Raw genomic sequence first — 12643 nt, 5'->3', positions numbered from 1 at the left:
GTTTCTTTTATGAAATTTCTACTGAAATTTCCAAAAACACCCATATGAAGTTTAGAAGAGATTTCCATCCTAATAGATAGGGACAAACATCTAAAGTTTGAGCTTTTAATGTTTTGGCTGATTTCATTATAAGAGACTTGATACACATATCTAATTGTAATAGCTCATGTCGCATTTTGATGAAAATGATATCTTGTAGAAGTCCAAAGTGATGATCACACCAACAATTAGTTGTAGCTACATCCTGTATAGACTGAACTGTGTGCCTTGAAGTTAAATGATGAGGGCTGAATATTGCCACAGCAGCAAATGATGCTGGCAATACAGCTCCCTTAGTGTTCAGTCAGGTCTCCTGGCACTTCTTACGTTGCCAGAGACAAGGGGTAACAGCTGGGCAGAGGGCAGTGTTTCAGCACAATAGAGTGGTTATAAAAACGGTGCTACTAACTCAACTACGCCAAAGCACAATTTCACATCCTCTATAGAATGTGGCTTTGGGGAAATGATTTGGGTATTGGAAACAGAACAGATAAAATGAAAAAACCAGCAGGTTTTGGGTTTGAGGTTTCTTTTGTGATGTCTCTTCCTTTTTGGCAACAGCAGGCTCAGCTGGACAAAGAATGACAAACACGTATCTGTAAAATGAGTGGTCTTTCTAGAGCCATAGAGCTTAGCAAAAGTCAAGTTGTTGACTCTCTAGAAATATAAAACTCTTTTCAGAAAGGTCACATTCAAATTTCACGATCATGTAAGATAATCTAAGCAAACCAAGGGACATTCAGTTGCTTATGATAATGACAGGCTCACAGATTGTTGTATGTAGAAAAAATAATAGCAACATGGGCAAACCATCATTTTATTTGGTGAAAGAGAGTGAAATGTAGCATGTAGATCACCAGAAGAACTTCATAATACTGGAGTGGGATCTTTCCATTTTAGTCTTTATTTCTTTCACTTAGATTGAGTTGTGATTTATGCCTTTATGTTGGGGGAGGCACCAATAACATTTTACAGAATGGCTGAGAATCTTTGGAAGAAAGTAGATGAGGAGTTCAACAAATTATACAGTGAATGCAGGAGCTCGATAAAAGAAGGGAGGAATGGAGAATAAAGAAATGAAGGTAAGAGTCTGATGTGGGAAGAAAAGTCTCATCTGAGTACCAAAACTACAAGCTTTGCAAGACAAATGTTTCTAGTTTTTTCTTTTCTCTATTTCTTCTCTTCTGATCTTTCTTCTCCTATTTTTTTTTAAATTTTTCTTCATTTCAATGAGAACACCTAAAAATACAGAATTGTTCATGGATAAATTATCAAGTAGTAGCTATTTTACCAAGAAGTAGTCATCTTAGCCTAAAATTTAAAGCCTGTACATGTAGAACTTGAAACCGTTGCAGCTTAGGGGATGGAGACAACTTACCCACTTGAATGAAGAAAACTGAAACCTTGGGAGAAGGTTTTTAATCCTGCAGGTAATACGTTTAGAAAAAGAAAGACTGAAAATAGAGATTAAAAGACAAGGGAAAGAGTGTCAATAAAATTTGATACTCAAACGAATAGGAGACAGAAAGCACTGTGGAGAGGAAATAATCAATATCACACAGCCGGAAAAATTACGTTGAACTATAAAGACAGTAAAGAAAACTGAAAGTAAAAATGGAACTTCAAATAAAATCTATGTCTGAAGTTCTCAACTGTGCTGACAGTGGCAGTTCATTTTAATCTTACAGATAAAAAAAGAATATGAAAAACATTTGTACTAGTCATTGGAAATTTTATATTATTATTTTTAAAAACATTTAGAACAGATATTTTGAATTTAATTTTTTTTCAGTAGAATTGCTTTTTGTCTCATTTAATTAGAATTTTAAGCAACTTATTTGTTTATATTAGATAATAAATATTTAGTAATAACTTGTGAGAAGATGTGAACCATTCACACCAAGGTAACAAGTTTAACTAGAATTCTTCAGTAATTCCTGTCATTTATGTCTAGGAACTTGGGAGAAGAAATCTGGGTTATATTTTGTTAAAGATTTATTTTTATTATTTTACTTATGTGTGGGTATGTGCACAGCACCACAGAAGCTCTTGGAGGCAAGAAATGCCAGATGCCATTAGAACTTTAGTCAAAACAGTCTGAGCATCTCAGACCCTGACATGAGCCTGAACTCCAACACTCTGCAGGGAGAGAAGGTTTTACGGCCAAAACATGCCTCCAATTCATTATTCTAGTTTTTACTTACTTGATTGTTACAGGTTTTAAAAATGAACAATCTTTGTTTATTTGCACAAAAAAAAATCATAGAATCCCTAACCTGGTTGGTCTCAAAGTCATTGTTCTCTTGATTCAAACTCGCAACTGTTAGGAATATAGGCACGTTCTCAGCCCAGGCAAACATTTTTTAAAAATGAGGGAAATGTTAACACTCAACCATTGATCATTTTCACACAGTTTAGTGTAGCTGGCTTCTGAGCTTTGCAAATATTTCAGCATTTAAAAATACCACTGAGGTCTAGATAAACAACTTTTGTATATTTCACTAAAATTTTTCGGGACATTTCAAGAACAATTTTGACTGTAAGTTTTCACTTAGATACTGTAACCTAGCATAAGCTGTGACTCTAAGGTAAGTAGTAAAGTGTTCAGAAAATAGCATTAAAGAATTCTCTGCTTAGTTTATGAGAGATATTATGATTATGGATTCTTTTTTTATTTGAAAATGTAACGTAGAGATTCAGCCAATCTTAAATGTAAATTATCCTTCTAAAGTGAATCACATCAAGGCAGAGGATTGCCGTCATGTTCGACAGAAGTTTGATAGAATAATTCAGTGTCACGGAAGATACTGGAATTCAAAACGGATGAACTGAGCCGACCTCTGAAAAAGCAGAAAAATTTAAAACTGACTTCGTGGTCTTCCTATGAGCTAGCTTTGAGTCACGCCAACATTAGACTTCCTGCTCCATCCATAAATTATCATCTAATATAAATGTATGACAAAACAAATTAGGGTAAATGGACATCATGTAGTTTTAAAAGAGGCTGGCAAAGGACTCATAGCTAATCTCACAAGTTTGAAAACACTAGCTATTTTGCGAGAGCCTGTTGTTCTTGTGTAATTCAGCGACAGTTTAGCATCGTTACCCACTGCTGGCCTTATGTTCCTGCATCTGCTGTGTGAAGAAAACATTTTTCCCTTAAAGTAGCATCCACCATGCTAATTGTTCTCACTCCCGGTTCACGTTAAGCGTCGGATGAGCGATTTGTCGTTCAAGGCATGTACAGGAATTCATTCGACTTTGGCAATGGCTGCCTTTTTCAGGGGATTCAAAGGGTTTGTAGCTCTAGGACACTGAGATCATCTTCTATGGGTAGTAGTTGGCTCAATTAAATCTAACACAAACAGCATTTATACAGCACTAGATGAAGCAGCTGAACTGTAGAGTGCTCCATCAACTGACGCTTGAGCCTACATGATAGGAGTGTAACTAGCTGCATTGAAAAGCATTTGTTATTTCTCTGGGTTTCATTTGCAGATCATTATTAAGAGACATCAGCCGTATTTCTTTAAGTATTTTACTTTGCTTTCTTGGAAATTATATAATTAGAATATTTTAACAGCTCCATTGTCAGCCCTTACCTGAGCAGCAAGCAGCGGCTTCGCAGCTTTCTTTATTGGCAGATAATTGAGAAGACACTCTGCTCGCTGGTCGCAAGCCTAGTTATGCTTGTCTGCTGTAATATTGAAAGTGACTTCATTCCTGTGACATAGGGTAAGGTTTCTTGATGTGCAACATGTCATCACTTTGGAAAATATTTATACTTTAGTGGAAAAACAGCACATCCGGCAGATACTCATCATAAATAGCTTAGATTCACTATTGGTTAACACTGAGTAAGAAGACTTCAGGTTGCCTAATATCTTCTGGTTTTGTTACCCTTTTTCTGCTAGATCAATGCCCTGGTACTGATATCCTTGATTATTTATGTTTACTTCTCTGCCTCTAGGCTTTTTGTTCTCGTCAGTATATTAATGTTTTAGTCCTTTGTGTGATTTTTGACAGAGCATTATTATAAATATGGGCAATCATTATTTTTACATTCTTCTTTATGTTAATTGTTCTGTGCTTTCTATCCCTGCATTCTTTCTTGTATCTCTTACTATTTTCTTCAACTCAAAAAACACTTTATAGCTTTTCATTTAATGTAGGTTTGTATTTGCTCTCACCATTTTCCCATTTTTCTTCCTTCTTCCTTCCCTCCCTCTCTCCCTATTACTTTATCATCCCTCCCTTCCTCCCTCCCTCCCTCCCTCCCTCCCTTCCTTCCTTCCTTCCTTCCTTCCTTCCTTCCTTTTTCTTTCTTCTTCTTTCTTTTTTCTTTCTTTCCTCCTCTCTCTCGTTCTTTGAATGCATTTACATGCACCTGTATACCCAGTTGTGAACATCAGTTTATTCGTCCATACAATAAAAGACGTCAAATGTTTCTTTCTATCTTATTTCTTTGAACTGAAGCATAAATCAAGCTGGCAGCCACATGCTCATCTCATTCCCACACATGGATAAAGGTAAAGGGACATGCATGGCCATGCCCAGCCTTTAGGTAGATACTCAATTTTGAACTCAGAATCTCACGCTAGTGCTCTTACATATGGAGCCATGTCTCCAGACCTTCTCTTTTCTTTCGTAGGACTGTCTTGATTTCCTCTTCTTACCCATAGAACAGTCCCACACTATGGCAACCTCCTTTAGTAAGTATGTCTCTCTTTAGTCTTCTGTTTATATGCATTTGTCTTATAAAAGCAGCTGTCACTGTCATTGCTAAAGACAATGTATTTTCTTCTGGTCATGCTTAAGATGCTACTGCATGTTCTTTCAAGTCCATTGGCTTTATTACTATGTGGCAATGGGTAAGTTTCTTTGCTTTGTGTGTGTTTCCTAGCCTCCCAGAATCTATCCAGGAAGTACATAGGAAATGCAAAGCAAAATAGGCTGCTTGAATAACAGTTCTTGTTCTTCTACCATCTTGGTCTCTCAAGCTTGGTGGCTTTGCCTGTCCTCCTACAGTAAAGTTACAATCAAGACCTCATAGGTCTCTTGAAGGTAGATGCCAGCCCAAGTCAAGCTACTTTATAGCCATAGCTACAGAAAAGGAGTCTTCATATTGTTCAGTAGAACATAGGTTCATGTGAATCACTTATAAGCCATAGACAAGAAAAGAAGTTAAAGAATTTCTAAGATGATATAGAAAAAGAAAAATGCAAAAAAACCTTCTGAATTATGCTTGTAACATATATAAACATATACATTAATAACAGTGATACAAATAGAAAGCAAGTTGTCTTTTGTTACCTGTGGTCCAGCTATGATACTGAGTATCCTTTGTCTTTTAACCCTTAGCTCTGCACGGTTTCTGGAAGTACATGAAAGATATGAAAATGGAGAACATCTGCAAACAGGAAAGAGTTTGCAATATTTATTTTTCCCAAGTCCTAAATTAAATAAATACAGGCAAGTGAATAAAATAATGAAGTCAATTCTTATGCATTCTAAGAAGCATCTCTAGAACTGCATTGTAAAACTATAGATAAAAATCAGATGTTCTTTGGAAATTGTCTGAGTTTTGAATCAGAAATGTATTGCTTTTTAGCATTACCTCAACAAGTTAGTTGTTTATGTTACATAAATGATGAATAGCTTGCCAAAGCAGGAAATATACCAAATGAATTCAAAGAAAGATAAGAAACATTTGATTGATCTGAAATTATGCTTGCCTGGATAAGGCTGCTGAAAAGATTTATTCTGTCTTTTCTAATGTGCTTTGAGAACAGCTGAACGCCTTACCACTGGCCTGTAGAATTCAAGTGCCATTTCCTATTTAAAAGAATCAGAACTCCCTGGAGAATGCTTGCATCCAGTCTAGAGGAGGAAACATCAAAATCAGTCAGGAACATTTCATGCCAGAACACCAGGAAGCACTGATAGTCTCTTAGGACCTCTTCCAAACAGCTGAGGAGTCAACTGGGAAAGCCTGCAATGCTTGGTCTTCAACATTTAAGCACCAGGAAGATAATAGCTGCAAAGTGTCTCAAGCTACAAAATAGTAAGAACAGCAAATATAAAAACAAAAGCCGTACTACTCCCCTTTATAACTCATTATTTTGGAAAGAGACAAATAGAAGGGGAGAGGAAAATCAGTATTTTTATTATTCCTGATGTATTTGGTGTCTCAGAGAGCCAAACAATTGTTAAGGAATAAGTATTTCTCTTGATTCAGAAATAAGTTCAAATGATTGCTAGTGAAGAAATGACATTATTGAGATGTCACTGTTTTATAATCTAAAATGGAATTATTTATCCCAGCCATAAGAACCAATGAAAGCTAAAATTAGAAACATAAATACATAAACTCCCATTACACATTTCCTTAATGGAGATATACATAGATAAGTTTATGTAGAAGGAAAGAAATATTCTTTATCTTGCATAATCAAACTAGAAACAGCAACTGTCGTCCGTCCTCTGTATTGAATGTCACCACAGATGCAAGAAAATAGAGTCAGTAATCTAAAGAATAGAATTTATCAAGATATGGAATGGTCTGGTATCATGATGTATAAATTTATTCCCAGAATCCAGGAGGCAGAGAAGTGGTCCACCTAGTCTACACAGTAAGTTTTAATCAGGCATTCAAGAAACACATAGTGAGATAATTTTATAAAGAATGAAAGAAACAAGGAATAAAACCAAGAAAAAAGGAACATCTAAATTATGGGAAGCTATATAGTACAAACATTCTCTTTAATATAACTCAAATTTCCAAAGAAAGGATAAAAATCTACACATTAGTAAATAATTCAGATACTCATCTGCAAATTGATCTTGTATAATTCCTCATTCAAATAAACCAAAATACTAATATATCTTCATAAGAAAACTAAAGTAGAATATATGTATGTATACGCACACACACACATGAAAACATTCAGAAAATATTGTTAAACCATTTAGAGATAGCATTGTCATGAAATTATATGACTTTCATTAGTTTTTGTCTCACATACATACGATAACATAAGTACATGTAAAATAATATATTTAAAATATTTTTTTTCAAAATGTACTCTGAGAAACTGGTAGAGGTAAAATTTAATAACCTCATAATTATTGGGCCTAGTCCCTTCTATTTTCTCTATGTTGGAGGTTAAGCCAAGTCTTTACTTAATTAGAAGACAACTAAGATTCTGGTTTTATTAGGAGTGTTTACAGCTTTGTTATGGAGTTCTTACTAATAAACACAAACACAGGAAAGAATAGATTTTATTTGATAATACTTTATATGTTAAGCAACAGAAGGTAATAGTTCTTTAAAAATGATTTAAACTGACAGATATTTTTGGTTTTGTTTTGTTTTCTTAGAGATGAGACCTCTCAATATTCTTCTTCTGAAAGTCTGACATCTGTCATCACCAATCTTGTTTTCAGAAAACAATATTTTGTGTTGTCTGCATGATGATACTCAATGCACATGGGCAGTCTTTAATCAGAACGAGGGAGAACCACTTAGGCCACTCTGCTACCCACAAATACTCTAATGGGGATCAATCACACCCAATTAAAACTCCAGGAACTATGAATCTTTAATAGGTTCACCATGAGATAATTCAGCTGTTAAGTCCTCTTTAGATTGGTGCTTTGGAGGAACTCAAACTCAAAATGAATCATCTTCATGACTTCATTGAAAATGAAACTGTCTGCCTTTTCTGTTTGAAACACAAAGGGCTTTGCAGTTCTCACCGAACTAGGTTCCTGGGTATATATTAAAGATTTCTAGCTCAATGGTGCTTGTTTGAGCTCTTGTCTACATTAAATACTATATTTTTGTTCTTTAATAATTAAAGAGCCTAAATAAACATAAGCACCTCATTGACTTTTGTTTCCCATCTGCCACTTAACCTGGCCCTTCTCGATGGCCCCCATCTGACCTATGGTCATTCTGAGGATTGCTTTTGCTTCCATTACAAATGAAAGTGCATCAGGAAAAGTGACTTGAGCCTTCTGCACCTTTATCTCTGTAATGCAATGGTCAAGAGAGCTGACTTCAGCACAAGGACACCTGACCTGACATTTTCTAGTTAAGCTACCTCAGCAGTTCCCCACCCCTTCTCCTCATCTGCGAGGTCCCAGTAGCATTTTCCCTGTATATGTCTGCTAAAGGTTAAATGAGATTTACATATGTTGCATTTTAGACAGTGCCTGGTGCATGATGGCTTTTTAGCTGTTTCCTACTGATAGCAGTGTGGAAATGCAGACTTCATTCCTTTTTGTGGTTTAGAGACACGAATAACCAAGACCACATTGGGAGGCTATTCTTTCTCTTTTGGCTTTCCTAGGGCAAGTCAGCTGCTTGCCTAGTGTGAGTGCTAGTACTGAGAAGGGTGAGAGCCTGTGGGTGTCTACAAGGAGGATGGAGTGCCACAGCGCACATGCATCTGTGGATTGCTATGTTCCAAATATTCTGAGAGGGTGGCATAGGGAGGCAGAAGTTCTAATAAGATCACTTTATTTTTGGAGAGAGTATTTGCTTCTATTTATTTTTAGGTCTGATCAACATTTGAAATCAACTTTTCACAGTGTTAAAAAGAACAGTCAAGGAGCTCTGCTGGAAATATTTGGCAGAACCCCAGCCAGAAGCCTCATCTTCGCTGAATTTTTCTCTGCGTTGCTAATTTTATCCATGAATATCTATTTGCAGAAGATTTCCCCCTAGCTTTTCTTTCTGCCCTGTGCTTCACATTTTTGTAATATAATTATACTTATATAATGAGTTTAAATAAGTCATTAAGATACACAAACTTAATGCATAATTAATTGATGTGATTACAAGAAAGAATGAGCACACAAAATATATGTTTGTGTAAAAGCATATTTCAGCACATAGTCACTGAGTACGAGAGCTTTTTTAACATAGAGCAGTGTGTCTCTCGTCAATGCTTGTAATCAGAGTCAAATATAGCGAATGAAGAACACTTCCATTTTCATTCTGTAAGTATAGAAACAAAATAAGCACTTTTGTAGATGTCTTATACTTTTATCAGAGTCCTTTAAAAAGTAGCGTGGTTGTATGGCTTCAATTAATTCCTTTACTGTAGCTTGAGATGATCACTCAGTCTCAAAATTAGTTGAGAAGTTTCCTAAGTATTCTATTCTACTGTTTTAAAACCAAACTCTGTTGTATTGATCTTTACTAGAGATATAAAAGGTAGCTTGTTCTCTTATGACTAATTCTCTTTTTTAATAAGGAACTAACTTTGTTGAGCAAGATTTGACTGTGGCCTCAGTAAATGTATAGTTCTTCAGGCTAATCTGGCTGGTTGAGTGATTGTTCCCTTCCTTCCACACTTATATTATTCCTGGAGCTGCATGCCGAGTTGAAGAAAGACATCCTTGACCAATAGAGAAGATCTCATCTTTCACGGAGGCTGTTCTCACCTGTCAGAATCCCCAAGCAACTCTATATTCATTATTAATTTTTTTTTAAATTTTGTGGACAACGCGGCCTATCAGAGTTGATTCTCGTCTTCTACCTCGTGAGTCCTAGTGAATGAACTCAGGTTGTTAGGTTTGATAATAAGTAATGTTTACTTGATGAGCCATCTTGCTGGCCCTATATTTTTAAATTTCACTCATTCATCTACCCAGGAATCTAGTAGGTGTGTTGTCACAAGTCCATATATGTGTATATCACCCTTCCGAAATACATTGACACACTTGGTTTGGCTTCCATGATAAAACTGTATCTATGTCATCCATATCTGTATATATATATGTATCCTCTATATCTATGTCTATATCTATCTTCATATATTACTGTATTTATATTTCAAATGTAATGAATGGGAATTACTATGTTAAATTCAAAATACACCACACTCTAAACGTGAAAATTACTTATAAAAGATACATCGGGGTACTCTGAGTTGTCTAGTCCACCACACTAGCATCTCCTCTCCCTCCCCTTCCCAAGGGGCCCTCACTATTGTCACCATGGACTCCATCAAGAAAAAGATGCTCCACAAAGAGTACAACTTGGATCAAGCCCAACAGGCAGAGGTAGACAAGAAGGTGACGGAAGACCAGAGCAAGCCTCTGGAAGATTAACTGCTGTCACAGCAAAAGAAACTAATGGGCACCAAAGATGAACTGGACAAATACTCCAAGGCTCTCAAAGATGCACAGGAGAAACTGGAACTGCAGGAGAAAAAAAGCCGCAAATGCTGAAGCTGATGTAGTAGCTTCTCTGAACAGACACATCCAGCTCATTGAGGAGCAGTGAGATTGTATTCTGGAACATTTGACAACAGGTCTGCAGGAGCTGGAGGAGCCTGAGAAGTCTGCAGAAGAGAGCGAGAGAGGTATAAAAATCATTGAAAGCCAAGCCCAAAAGGATGAAGAAAAGATAGAAATCTAGGAAATACAACTGAAAGAGGCAAAGCATATTGCTGAAGACGCTGACCTCAAGGATGAAGAGGTGGCCAGTAAGTTGGTCATTATTGATAGTGGTCATTATCAATAGTGATCAGGAATGTGCCAGAGAACAGGCTGAGCTCTCAGAAGGCCAAGGTCAACAGCTGGTAGACCTTGAATACGTTAATTGCTACAACATATAAGTACTCTCAGAAGGAAGGCAAACAGGAGCTCAAGGTTCTTTCTAACAAGCGGAAGAAGGCTGAGACTCAGGCCAAGTTGTCCGAGATCAGAAACTAAATTGAAAAAAAAGCATTGATGACGTAGACGTCACTTTTGCTCATGCCAAGGAAGAAAATTTTAGTATGCACCAGGTGTTGGACTTGACTTTACTAGAGCTAAACAACATGTGGAAGCCTCCTTACCTGTAGCCACATTCTCTCGTTTCCCTTGAGTTGTTTTATTTCAATTTTTAAATGCCTGTCTACCATGACACCTCTTCATTGCATTTTATATACTTTTACCACTGTCACCGAAACATCTACAGAGAGCCAGCTAGGGAAGAGAATGGGGAAAGACACACCAAAAGCCAGCCTGAGTCTGGGCACGTATTTAAATATACCATTTCCCAGGTTGACATGGCTCCACTTCTTGGAGTTTGGACTTGTAGCTTGGTTGGTCAGTGTAAAGAAGCCTCACAGAAACAGAAGGATTTCCAGCCAGAGTGCCAATGATGGGGTCACCAAGAAGACTGATAATAATCGGAGACAATTATGTGCTTGCAGATTGGTGCTAATTTTAACTGAAGGACCGTTGAGGTTGTTGAGGTCTTTTGTTCAAAATTACACAATTTAGGCCCATGTCTGGCACTAATTTCTATAGTTTTGGTTTGTACTGCAAGACACTATGGATTTTACATGCCTGCATCCAATAAAGCCAAGGGTTTGACAGCCAACTGGTCTTGTAAGAGTCCCATTCCTTGACAACGGACATGCATGCAGCCCCTTACAACTCATCGGGAAGCTTGTCCCCCCCCTTTACAGTTCCCCGTGTCAAGATAAAAGATCTAGGCACTACATATGTAATTAATACAGAAAAGGAGTTCTCTTAAGAACTATAACTGAATATAAACACTGTATAACGATATGGAATAAAATGTGCATTGTAGGACATTTTCTTAAAAAATGATATATCTGAACACATATTAAAAATTCTTAAATTCCATTGATTTGGTAGCTACTAGACAAAAGAACTTATCCGTAGTTTCTCTGTGCTTAAAAGCTGTTTCGAAGTCAAAGCCATTGCAAACCAAACAAACAACAACAACAAAAACATAACCAAAAGCCAAAAACAAATAAAATAACCACTAAAAAAAACAAAAACAAAAATCAAACCAAAACACCAACAGAAAAACAAACCAAAGCAAAGCAAACCAAAATTTTAGGTTACAATGTTTGTCCCATGCCAATCTGGAACTGCTCATTCTATGATGATAAGCAGTAAACAGTTTTCTTATTGAAAATGTGGTATACCCAAGACATTAAGAGTCTTTGTGTAAGGCCCCTGCTATACAGTTCACTGCCCCTGGGAAGCTCATTGTTTTACTGATACAAATAATCCTAATTTAATTTGGGTCAGGATGCCTGTTGGGGTAGCTGAAACAATGGCTTTTTATCCTGTCCCATTACTGGGTACCTGACATCATAGAAGTCCAAGAAGCCCCTAAATTAATTCTCTATATTCAATCACTGCCATAAGGAAGGCAACCTTCCATGTGTCTTTCTGGATTCTATTCTGTTAGTCACATTTTAGATTATCTGTGCCATAAGTTATACATTTCTCCACCTATCACTTTTTCCTGAGTCCTTGCTTTGAATGTCATTTTTATAAACAAGTATTTATGAAAAACATAAATAAAGGTAATAGTTTCTCATGTACTATTTAACTCTGGGTATAGAAAAATTTCATAAACTCTCACATATCATGTTACTAGCTTGTTATGTTAAAGTCCCAACAACACAGCTTCCTGGGACAGTGGCATTGGGAACACATCTTGGATGTTCTGTGTTTCACTTTCCATTTTTGGCTTAAACTTCCACAGGACTGTTCATCCTCAAAGGAAGTCAGGACAGGAAACAAACACATGACAGTATCCTGGAGGTAGGACCTGATGGAG

At 36.6% G+C, this 12643-nt stretch overlaps 1 pseudogene; it reads left to right on the top strand.

Moving 5' to 3' along the window:
• Positions 1 to 10047: 10047 nt before the first annotated feature.
• On the top strand, positions 10048 to 11818 carry LOC114640117 (annotated as a pseudogene).
• Positions 11819 to 12643: the final 825 nt, after the last annotated feature.

This window comes from Grammomys surdaster, unplaced genomic scaffold (genome assembly GCF_004785775.1).
Source record: "Grammomys surdaster isolate TR1022 unplaced genomic scaffold, NIH_TR_1.0 125776, whole genome shotgun sequence".
NCBI classification, from domain to species: Eukaryota; Metazoa; Chordata; class Mammalia; order Rodentia; family Muridae; genus Grammomys; species Grammomys surdaster.
This window is presented reverse-complemented; position numbering and strand designations above follow the sequence as displayed.